Source organism: Phascolarctos cinereus, unplaced genomic scaffold (assembly GCF_003287225.1).
Source record: "Phascolarctos cinereus isolate Bilbo 61053 unplaced genomic scaffold, phaCin_HiC Scaffold_726;HRSCAF=1367, whole genome shotgun sequence".
Taxonomy (NCBI): Eukaryota; Metazoa; Chordata; class Mammalia; order Diprotodontia; family Phascolarctidae; genus Phascolarctos; species Phascolarctos cinereus.
In genome coordinates, this window is record NW_027556098.1 from 142,566,851 (window position 1) to 142,576,878 (window position 10,028).

General features: G+C 38.9%; 1 pseudogene; it reads left to right on the forward strand.

Annotated features, from left to right (window-relative positions):
• The first annotated feature begins 538 nt into the window (after positions 1-538).
• Positions 539-5,712, forward strand: LOC110192107 (ornithine aminotransferase, mitochondrial-like; annotated as a pseudogene).
• The last annotated feature ends 4,316 nt before the right edge of the window (positions 5,713-10,028 follow it).

The window sequence follows — 10,028 nt, forward strand, 5'->3', positions numbered from 1 at the left end:
GTCTTTTAGTCCCTTCCTAAATCATCTCTACAACATCCCTAGCAAGAAGTCATATAGTCTTTGAAAAATTCTAATAACTGAAGTCAATATTTTCCAATGTGGATTATTCCATTTTTGGATATCACAATTGCTAAGAAGTTTTTCTTCATTTTAAGTAGTTCTGATCATTTGGGTCAAATGAGAATAAATCCAATCATTCTTCTACATGACAGTCCTTCAAACATTTGAAGACAGTTATAATGTCCCTAAGTTATCTCTTCCCCAAACCAGACATCATCTATAAAATCAAGGGTCATAATACTGGAAGGGACCCAGTGGCTATATAACCCAACCCTTTTATTTTATTAGTAAGGAAACCAAGGCCCAGAAAGGCTAAGTGATTTGCCTAAGGTCCCACTTCAGGAAGTATCTGAAGAATCATTTGAATCTGTCTTCCTGATTCCAATTCTAGCACTCTATCCACTATGACATGCTGCCTTTATGGGGAGTTGGAATAAATGCCTTTTATGATACCTTCCAGCTCTAAATCTATGATCCTATGTTGAGCTGCAGCCAGCAGGACCACACCATAGCAACACTAAGAGAGAAGGAGAGAGAAAAACCTGACCACCACAGCCAAGCTATTGCAAGCCTCTCAGAGTTTTACCTGCCATTAGCTTCCCTGCCATTCCACACACCGCACTGTGAATCCCACAAAGAGGAGCCAATAGAACCAGGGTCCAACAGCACTGAAGGCAATGCAAAGCTCCGTGAATACCTGCTGTTTTCCTAAATCACATTTAATAGAGTCTCGGCAATCCATCTCTGCGGTGTAGCCTCACTGTGCTACTTCAATGTCACATCCATTGCTAACTCAAGGTGAAGCTTCTTCACCAGTAAGCCTGTCTCTTTACAAGATAACGGCTGTGGAATACGACTTGTGTCAGCACCATGGCCAGGGGTGGCAGAAAAACTGGGAAATGAGTCAGCACTACAGCAAGGAACAGCCCTGAACAGGTAAGAACAGAAGTGAAAAGGATCTACACATTACAGCCATGATTTGTTTTATCCTTTTAGTTCAAGGCTATTGTAGTTTAGGTGGTGGTGGTTGTTGTTGTTTTAATAAATAATGATATTTATCAAATTGACTAACGTTACAGAAAAAGAAAATGACAAATGTTGGAAGGGATGTGGAAAAATAGATTGGTGGAGTTGTGAACTTTTCCAACTATTCTAGAGAATAATGTGGAACTATTTCCAATACCACTACTAGGTCTGTATCTCAAAGAGAACAAAGAAAAATTAAAAGGACCTACATGTACAACAGCATCTCTTTTTGTGGTGGCAAAGAATTGGAAATTGAGGAGATGCCCACCAATTAGCGAATGATTAAACAAGTTGTGGTATATGATTGTAATGAAATATTATCATGCTATGAGAAATGATGAGGAGGATCATTTCAGAAAAACCTGGGAAGCTTTATATGAACTGATGTAAAAAGAGCAGAACTAGGAGAACATTGCACACAGTAACAGTAACATTATAATGATCATCAACTGGAAAGACTAAGATACTCTGATCAATACGATGATCCAAGATAATTCCAAGGGACTCATAATGAAAAATACTATCCACTCCCAGAGAGAGAACTGATGAACTCTGAATACAGATTGAAGCATATCGGTTTTCACTTTATTTTTCTTTTCTTTTCGCAACATAGATAATGTCAAAATATGCTTTGCATGACTTCACATGTATAATGGGTATCATAGTGCTTATATTCTCAGTGGGTGGGAGGGGTTTAAGAAGGGAGAATTTGGACCTTAAACTTTAAAAATAAATGGTTTTTTTTAAATAAATAAATGATACTGTGAGGATCAAATAAAATCATGTAAAGTACCTTGTAAGCTATAAATCACTTTCCTTATAATTCCACAAGGTAGATTCTCCATTTTTCAGCTAGGGAAGTTAAGATTTAGGTATGTTACAAAGGTCACATGATTAGAATGTGTTGGACTTGAAAACTGAACTCATATTTTCTGACTGCAAGGTTACTATTTTTCTTGGAAGCCATGCTATAGATCTTAGAATCACAGGAATTAGAATTGTAGGAAGCTCAGAGTCTGTAAGCATTTATTAAGCTATGTGTACCAGGAGGGGGCAATGAGGTGGTACAGCGGATAGAGTGTTGGGCCTAGAGTGAGAAAGACTCATCTTTGTGAGTTCAAATTTGGCCCCAGACACTTACTATGTGACCCTGGGAAAGTCACCCTGTTGCCTCAGTTCCTCACCTGTTAAGTGAGCTGGAGGAGGAAAGGGCAAACCATTCTAGTATCTGTGCTAAGAAAACCCCAAATGGGGTCACAAAGAGCCAGGCATGCTAAAACAACTGAACAACAACAACAACATGTACCAGAAACTGTCCTAAGTGCTGGGGATACAAAGAAAGGTAAAACCACTCAGATCCCCTGATTTAACACCCTTATTTTACAGATGAGGAAACTGAGACCCAGAGAAATGAAGTGACTTGTCCAGGTCAAATAGGTAGTATCAGAGGAAATGAGTGCCAGCCCTCTGCTTCCAAATTCAGAACTTTCTCTGTTGCCTCACACCTCACCACTACACCTGCCTACTTGTTACGTTGCCACTCTGACTCTTAAATTAGAGAAAGTTGTGGCAGGTGCCTGAATACCCTTTGTAGACTACACAGTCATCAATCCAGCTGCCCTCTCTGAGTCTAAGACTGGGGTCGCCCCCAATTCACAGAGAGTCACTGGAAAGGTTCTGGGAATTTTCGAGGAAACGTAGGCAGGCAATAAGTTGACTCTCTTTAGTTTTCATAAATGCATTACCACGCGCGAGAAATAATAGTGCTAGCCAGGTCATCTTTGTGACCAGAAAGTCTTGATACTAGTGATAAAGCAATCGCTAGAGAAGTGAGGAGAATTTAAAGACCTTTAGTTCTAAGTGTGTGTGTATATGTGTGTGTGTGTGTGTGTGTGTGTGTGTGTGTGTATCTGTGGAGAACTCTGCTCCCCAAAGGCTAATGCAGACCCTGTTTTTTTCTCTGATTCATGTCCCTTTATCAACAATTTCTCTCCTGCTCTGATCACTTGCCTCAGATATATTGTCCTCCAGAAATGATGTCTATAGATTGCCAGATTAGTTATCATGATCACAAATAAGCAGCCGGCTTCTCTTCAACCTGGGGTTTGGGAACCTTGCTGGAACATGAATCACTTAGATGGCTATAGCTAGTACTTTTGCTATTACTGTATTCTCTTTTTTGTATCATAGAACAGCCGTTAAGAATGCATCATGGCCATCAGCTAAGCCATTATTTCAAAGAGACAGCTTGGACATCAGTGCTTACTTCTTTGTAGGAGACACTGGTTCCCTAAGATATGAAGAGTATTTACTGACTGCCTATTATGTATGCCATACCACAACTGTGGGATTGTAGGATTTAATACCAGCAGGGATCTTAGTGATTGTCTATGCCAACCTCTTCTTTTTACAGATTAAGAAGCTGAGACCCAGAGAGGTGAAATGATGTGTAGCATAGTACAGGGGGAAAAAACTAGCTTTACAGCCAGAGAACATAGGCTGAAATCCTGCCTCTGACACTGACTTTGATCAAATCACTTTTTCTCCATGGGCCTTAATTTGAAATGAGGATGTTGAACTAGATGTCGTTTAGGGTCTCTTCCAGCTCTAAATCTATGATCCTATGATATTCAGCCATAGGACCTACAAGTCATGAGTATCAGAACTAGAACTGAAACCCAGGTCTTCCAGTTCCAAACCCAGTGTTCCTTTCGCTAGTGGACTCGCAGGCAGGAAGAATTGGTTTCAAATCCTGCCTCAGACACTTGTTAATTGTAAGATTGCCCTGAGTAAGTCACTCAGTTTCCTCCTTTGTCTAATGGAGAAAATAATAATTCCAACACTTACCTAATAGGGTTGTTATAAGATCAAATGAGATCATGTAGATTAAAAAAATTTTGAAAACATAACACCAAATATAAACATCAATTATTATTGTTAATACTATGCCATGCTGCTCATTGATGTCAACACTCCAACTACTCAGTAATGGTGATTTTGTGCCAACAGGTACAGCATGCCAATGAGCTCCTGAGCAAAGCCTGTGCTCCGCCCACCTGGCAACAGACACCACTAAAACCAGCAAGAATTCATTTTTCCTTGCTGCTTTTGTCTATACAATGCCAGCCCCTAAGTTCTCTTCATTCCATTGTAGGGTATTCCAAGTCCTGGGCCTCCTCAGTTAGAGTGACATGCTCACAGGACTTCTAGGTCTGACTAAATTCATCAGTACAGTTACAGTCTCCTTCCATTCTCTGAAATGTTTGTGGATCTTACCCAATGTCAGAGGCTTTGTTTATTGGCCCAGAGCAGGATTTTCCATTTGTCTTGCCCAGAAAAGCAAAGTTTTTATTTAATAGGTCACATAGATCTGTATGTCCCCAAGATTAGAAAATCAGCTTGAGGTAGTTTCTGGTTGATTGAATTAGCTAATGCCAGGTAGTGATGAATGATGAAGGTTGTCTCAGAGACTGAGACTGAGCTGATCTGAGACCCTCTCCTTATATTGTTTTGGACAGGCCTATGATTTCATTGGCAATTAGCACTCCCAATAAGGAATGTCCCTTTTCCAATACAGATATGCAATTCAGAATCTTAGAGTTGTCTGGGGCATGAGTAGTTATATGACTGGTTCATGTTCACATAACCAGCATGTGTTGGTTGAATTCAGGCTGTCCTGGCTTTAAGTCCAGTTGTCTATCCATTACTCTAGGTTTCCTCTCTTCTACTCAAAAGAGAAAAATAGTAAGGAAAGGTTACCAACAATGGACATATGTGGTGATATGTTCTTTTCTATTTATTTCACATGCATAAATCCTGACTCTCAACCACATCGTAATGCCTCAAGGGCAGAGTCCATATTTTGTCAATCAACAATCAACAACCAGCCATTGTACCAGCTATTGTGCTAGGCACTAGGGACAAAAAATACAGAAGTTGCATTCTAATGAGCTTGCATTCTAACACAACTTTCTGCTATATATACCCTCAGAATCCAAACGTGGTGGCTTTAGATGTCGGGCCCATTCAGGGCAGGGGAAGGGGGTGGAGAGGAGCTAGAGTCATTGTCTCTGATCCAGGCTACCTTCTTGAAATGAGAGATCCCTGCACTGAGTTCCAGATTCCATTTATTACTGATAAAATACAGATTGGATTAACCAGAACTGGGGTGTGGCTGGTTGTTGATCATGAAAATGTCAGGCCTGACATAAACATCCTTGGAACAGCCCTTTCTGGTGGCTTATACCCTATTATCAGCCATGTTATATGATGATGAAATTATACTCACCATTTAACCAGAGGAGCATGAGTCAACTTATGGTGGAAATCCACTGACCTGCTGGGTGGCAATGGCAGCCCTGGAGGTTTTGGGATAGCAGGGCATTGCTAAAAATGCAGATATAATGAGTAACATCTCAACAAATAAGCTGATGAAGTTGTCTTCTGACATTATGAGAGAAACTAAAGATTATTATGCTTGGAAAGTGTGTCTGTGTCTTCGTGACAATGGACTTGTGGCCAAACCTACCCATGGGGATATCATTAGGTTGGCACTACCACTTCTGATCAAGGAAGGTAAAATTGGAGAGTGTTGAAATTATTAACAAGTCCGTTTTGTCTTTCTGAAGACTTTTTGCTTTCCACTGCATCTGGTAACTGGCTCAAGGCAGGAGGTACATTTATGTGCTAGAAAGCCTCTGCTCTAAGGGCAAGCATGACCCACTCCCACATGTCTTAGAGAACTTACTTTTTCACTTCATGTATAATAGAGTGAAAACTGAATCACTTCAGTTTGCTGCTTAATGTAATTCTGAGAGATTCCATTCAATTAACTGTATTGTCTTCTTTCTAAGTTAGATGGCTGAAGTGCATTTGTATATTGATATCTTTAAATTGCTGTAAGTATTGGCCACCAAGTCTGAAATGTAATGAATGTATACATTTTTATAATTTTGCCTTTAGTAGAATGGTATAAAAATTTTTATATTTGAAACATTTAATTCTAAGGGAATTAAATGAAAGATTTGCTTAACTTTGAGGTGAATCACAAAAGTCCATTGGCACAGGTCTGGGGGTGTTTGGTGATGAACTTGTTCATCTGAATGCTGAGACAAGACTTCAGAAATTGGCCTGGAGTTTGTGAACGCCAGTGAGTGCCTGGGTCTGATTTGACCTGAGTCAGATCTTCTGACATTCCCATATCTACATTTTTGTGTTTGGCTATCGTTTTTAAAACAGTGTTGAGAATGGCCCGCTATAATCTGCCATTCTAAAACTGTTGCCTTTCCTGAAGCTTCAAAATTTTGTTTACAATAAAATTGAAACCTTCAGTTAAGATGTCTAAAAAGAAACAACAGCTTTCTGATGCATACCCAACTATCCTCTGGCCCAAGGCTAGGAAAAGAGTGGATGCTTAATAAATACCTGTTGGTTGATCAATATGTATGTATCTCCACCCTATTATGGGCCTTCATTTCTTTCCATTCAAAATTCAGGGATCTTTCTGCAACACCATACACAGGGATATGCTGGTGAATGTTTATCAATAAGCTCTATGAAAAAAAATGAACACATGATACCTTTAAGCTTAATCTGTACTATGGACATTTTCTCCATCACTTTGAATTATAATCAACAAAATTATAAATCAAGTCCTGATTTGCGGCTTTTGCCCATTTCCAAGGTGTAAATGCTCATACTGACAATTTAACGATTGGCTCACACCACCCCATACCTCACACTTGATTGCCTTGCCTTGCCTTTAATCTGTAAAACAGGGGCATTGGATTAACTGATTTCTAATTTCACTTCTAATTTGAAATCTATGACTCCATGGTCTTATTTAATTTGTGTTGATGAAAGCTGTCAAAATTATATACAGGCAATGAATAATAATAATTCTCATTGATATGTGGTGAGAGACAGCATGGAGTAGTTGATTTAAAAAAAAACTGGTCTAAGAGTCAGTAATACTTGGGTTCAAGTCCTGGCTGGTCACTTCACAAAATCCAAGTTGAAAGGGACCTCAGAGGCCATGTAATCCAATCATATCTGAACTACCATTCTTCTATGTCATGATCTAACAAGTGGTCATCTAGCCTTTACTTAAAGATTGCAAGTTATAGGGAAGTCTCTCCCTCTTGAGGAAGCTTTTGCACTTGTTGGATTATTATGTATAATTTAATTATATACACATGTAATATATTTTACATATAATATTTTATATATTCCATAATATACATATATAATTATCAGATATATTTTCCTTAAATTGAGCCTAAATTGGCCTCTATGCAATTTATACCCACTGCTCTGGGTCTGCCCTCTAAGCCAAACAGAACAAGCTAGTCCCTCTTCCATAAGCCAGCCCTTCAATTAATTGGAGAAACCTATCATCACACTTAAGTCTCTTCTCCAGGCTAAATAGCCATGGTTCTTTTACAGTCTTAGTATGGCATGGTTTTTAAAGACCTCTCATTATCCAAAGACATGCCTCTGGCCATGCCTCAGCTTATCCATGTCCTTTTTAAAAAAGTGGTCACCAAATGACACCACCATTAAGCCTACATCCCAAAGACATCAAAGATAGAGGGAAATGTTCTATATGTACAAAATATTTACAGACATTCTTCTTGTACTGTCAAATCTCAGGGATATTGTAGAAGCGATTCATTCTGTGAGAGAGATATATCTTTTCTAAGTTGCTCACATGAGTGGGGTCTTCGAACAACCTATGAGACACTGATCTACAAACTAAGTTTACATCAACATTGTCTCAAAAGCGGCAACTAAGGGCAGCTAGGTGATACAGTGGATAGAGCACCAACCCTGGATTCAAGAGGATCTGAGTTCAAATCCAGCCTCAGGTACATAACACTTACTAGCTGTGTGACCCTGGGCAAGTCACTTAACCCCACTGCCTAGCCAAAAAAAAAAAAGACAGCAACTAATCCCTGGTATCTTAGAACTGTCCTGTGAATCAATCCATACCCATAGACAAATTAAAAAAGAAAATCTATGCAAAGAGACAGGGCTCTTTGGAGACCTATTTTCTCTTGACTAGGATCTAAGACTCCAGCCAGAAGAAAACACTAAGAAGTAAAGGAGAGAGGGCTCTTACTTTTGCTACAGAATGGAAGTCCAAAGCAAGAATGGATTCAAACAGAAGCATCACTAATGCAGTTTCTGTCAGAGTCAAGATACTGCAATTTTATCTGATAAGCTTTGGAGGGGATCAAATTCCTTATAGTCTAGTCTTCATTATAACTATATTTCTGTTTCCCTATTTGGTAGTCAAAGAAAATTAATAGGCAGTTCTCAGAGGAAGAAATCTAAGCTAGCTATAGCCATGTGAAAAAATGTTCCAAATCACTAATAATTAGAAAAACACAAATTGAAGTAATTCTGAGGTTCCACCTCACAACCCAAATGTCAAAGTTGACTAATAAAAGGAAAATGACAAATGTCAGAGTGACTGTGAAAATACAGGGACAGTGATGCTCTGAATCAATCCAGTCATTCTGGAAAGTGATTTGAAATTATGCCCAAAAAGTTATTAACTGTGCCTATCCTTTGATCAAGTGACACCACCATTATGCCTGCATCCCAAAGATAGAGGAAAATACCTTATATCTACAAAATAAATTTATGGCGATTCTTTTTGTACTCAAAAAACTGAAAACTAATGGTCTGCCCATTAATTGGTGAGTGCTTGATACATGAATGTAATTGAATACTATTTGTACTCTAAGAAAAGATGAGAGATCTCAGAGAAACATGAGAAAACATATGCAGAATTAGTATAGGATGAAGTGAGCAAAACCAGGAGAATAATTAACACTTTAACAATAATACTACAAAAAGAAACAATTTTGAAAGACTTAAGAGCATTGATCAACACAATGGCCCCTCAGGATTCCAGAGGAATACTAATGAAGTAAAGAAGTAATACTAATGAACTACTCACCTCCTGACAGAGAAGTGATGGACTAAATATTCAGAATGAGATATGCATTTCGAGACATGGCCAGTAGAGGAATTTGTTTTACCTAACAATGCATATTTCTTACAAGAGGCAGTGGGTAGCATCATAGTGCACAAAGCCTGTAGTGGCAGCTAGGTAACACAATGGATATAATTCTGGGCCTGAAGTCAAGAAGGCCTGAGTTCAAATTGAGCCTCAGACATTTACTAGTTGTGTCACACTGGGAAAGTCACTTAACCTTTTTGCCTCGGTTTCCTCATCTGTAAAAGGGGGATGTGAGAATCAAATGAGATAACTGCAAAGCACTTAGCACAGTGCCTGGTACATAGTAAGCACTGTGTAGATGTTAGCTATAAAGGAATAATGTGGGAGGGATAAAAAAAAAGCTATTGATAATGAGGGGAAATCTAATTTAATTTTTAAAAAAGAAAGTTGAGGTTTTTTCAAATTGCATTGTTGTTTCCCTATGGGAGGATTGACGGCCTTGGGGCATGACATCAGGTGTGGGATGTGCCCCCATTTATCTGAAGCTTCCCTAATGGGCAGCTGAATAAACCAGCTGGAAATGTAACACTTCCAATTTTGTGCTACCTACATAAAATGGAAGATGGGATTAAATGAAACTAAAGTTAGTTTTCAGCTCTTATGATCATGTGATTCTATGACCCTCTGAAGAGTATCACAGTTTGAGAAAAGGAGGAGTGGAATAGGTAAAACACTGAGAGCAAGATAGCTAGGGAAATCCTTAGGGAAAGTCACTGAAATGGGAGAATGGAAAGCACCAAAGTCAGCTGACTTTGCTGAAAGAAATGACTACTTCAAAATTATAATTCCTTGCTTAAAATTTGAGCTCTTATTATTATTCCCAGTGGGCCTACCATAATGCTGCAATTATGAGATCAAGGGTAGTTTGTTAGGCTTAGGGTCAGTTGACCATTCAAGAGGTGGCTCTAATGGC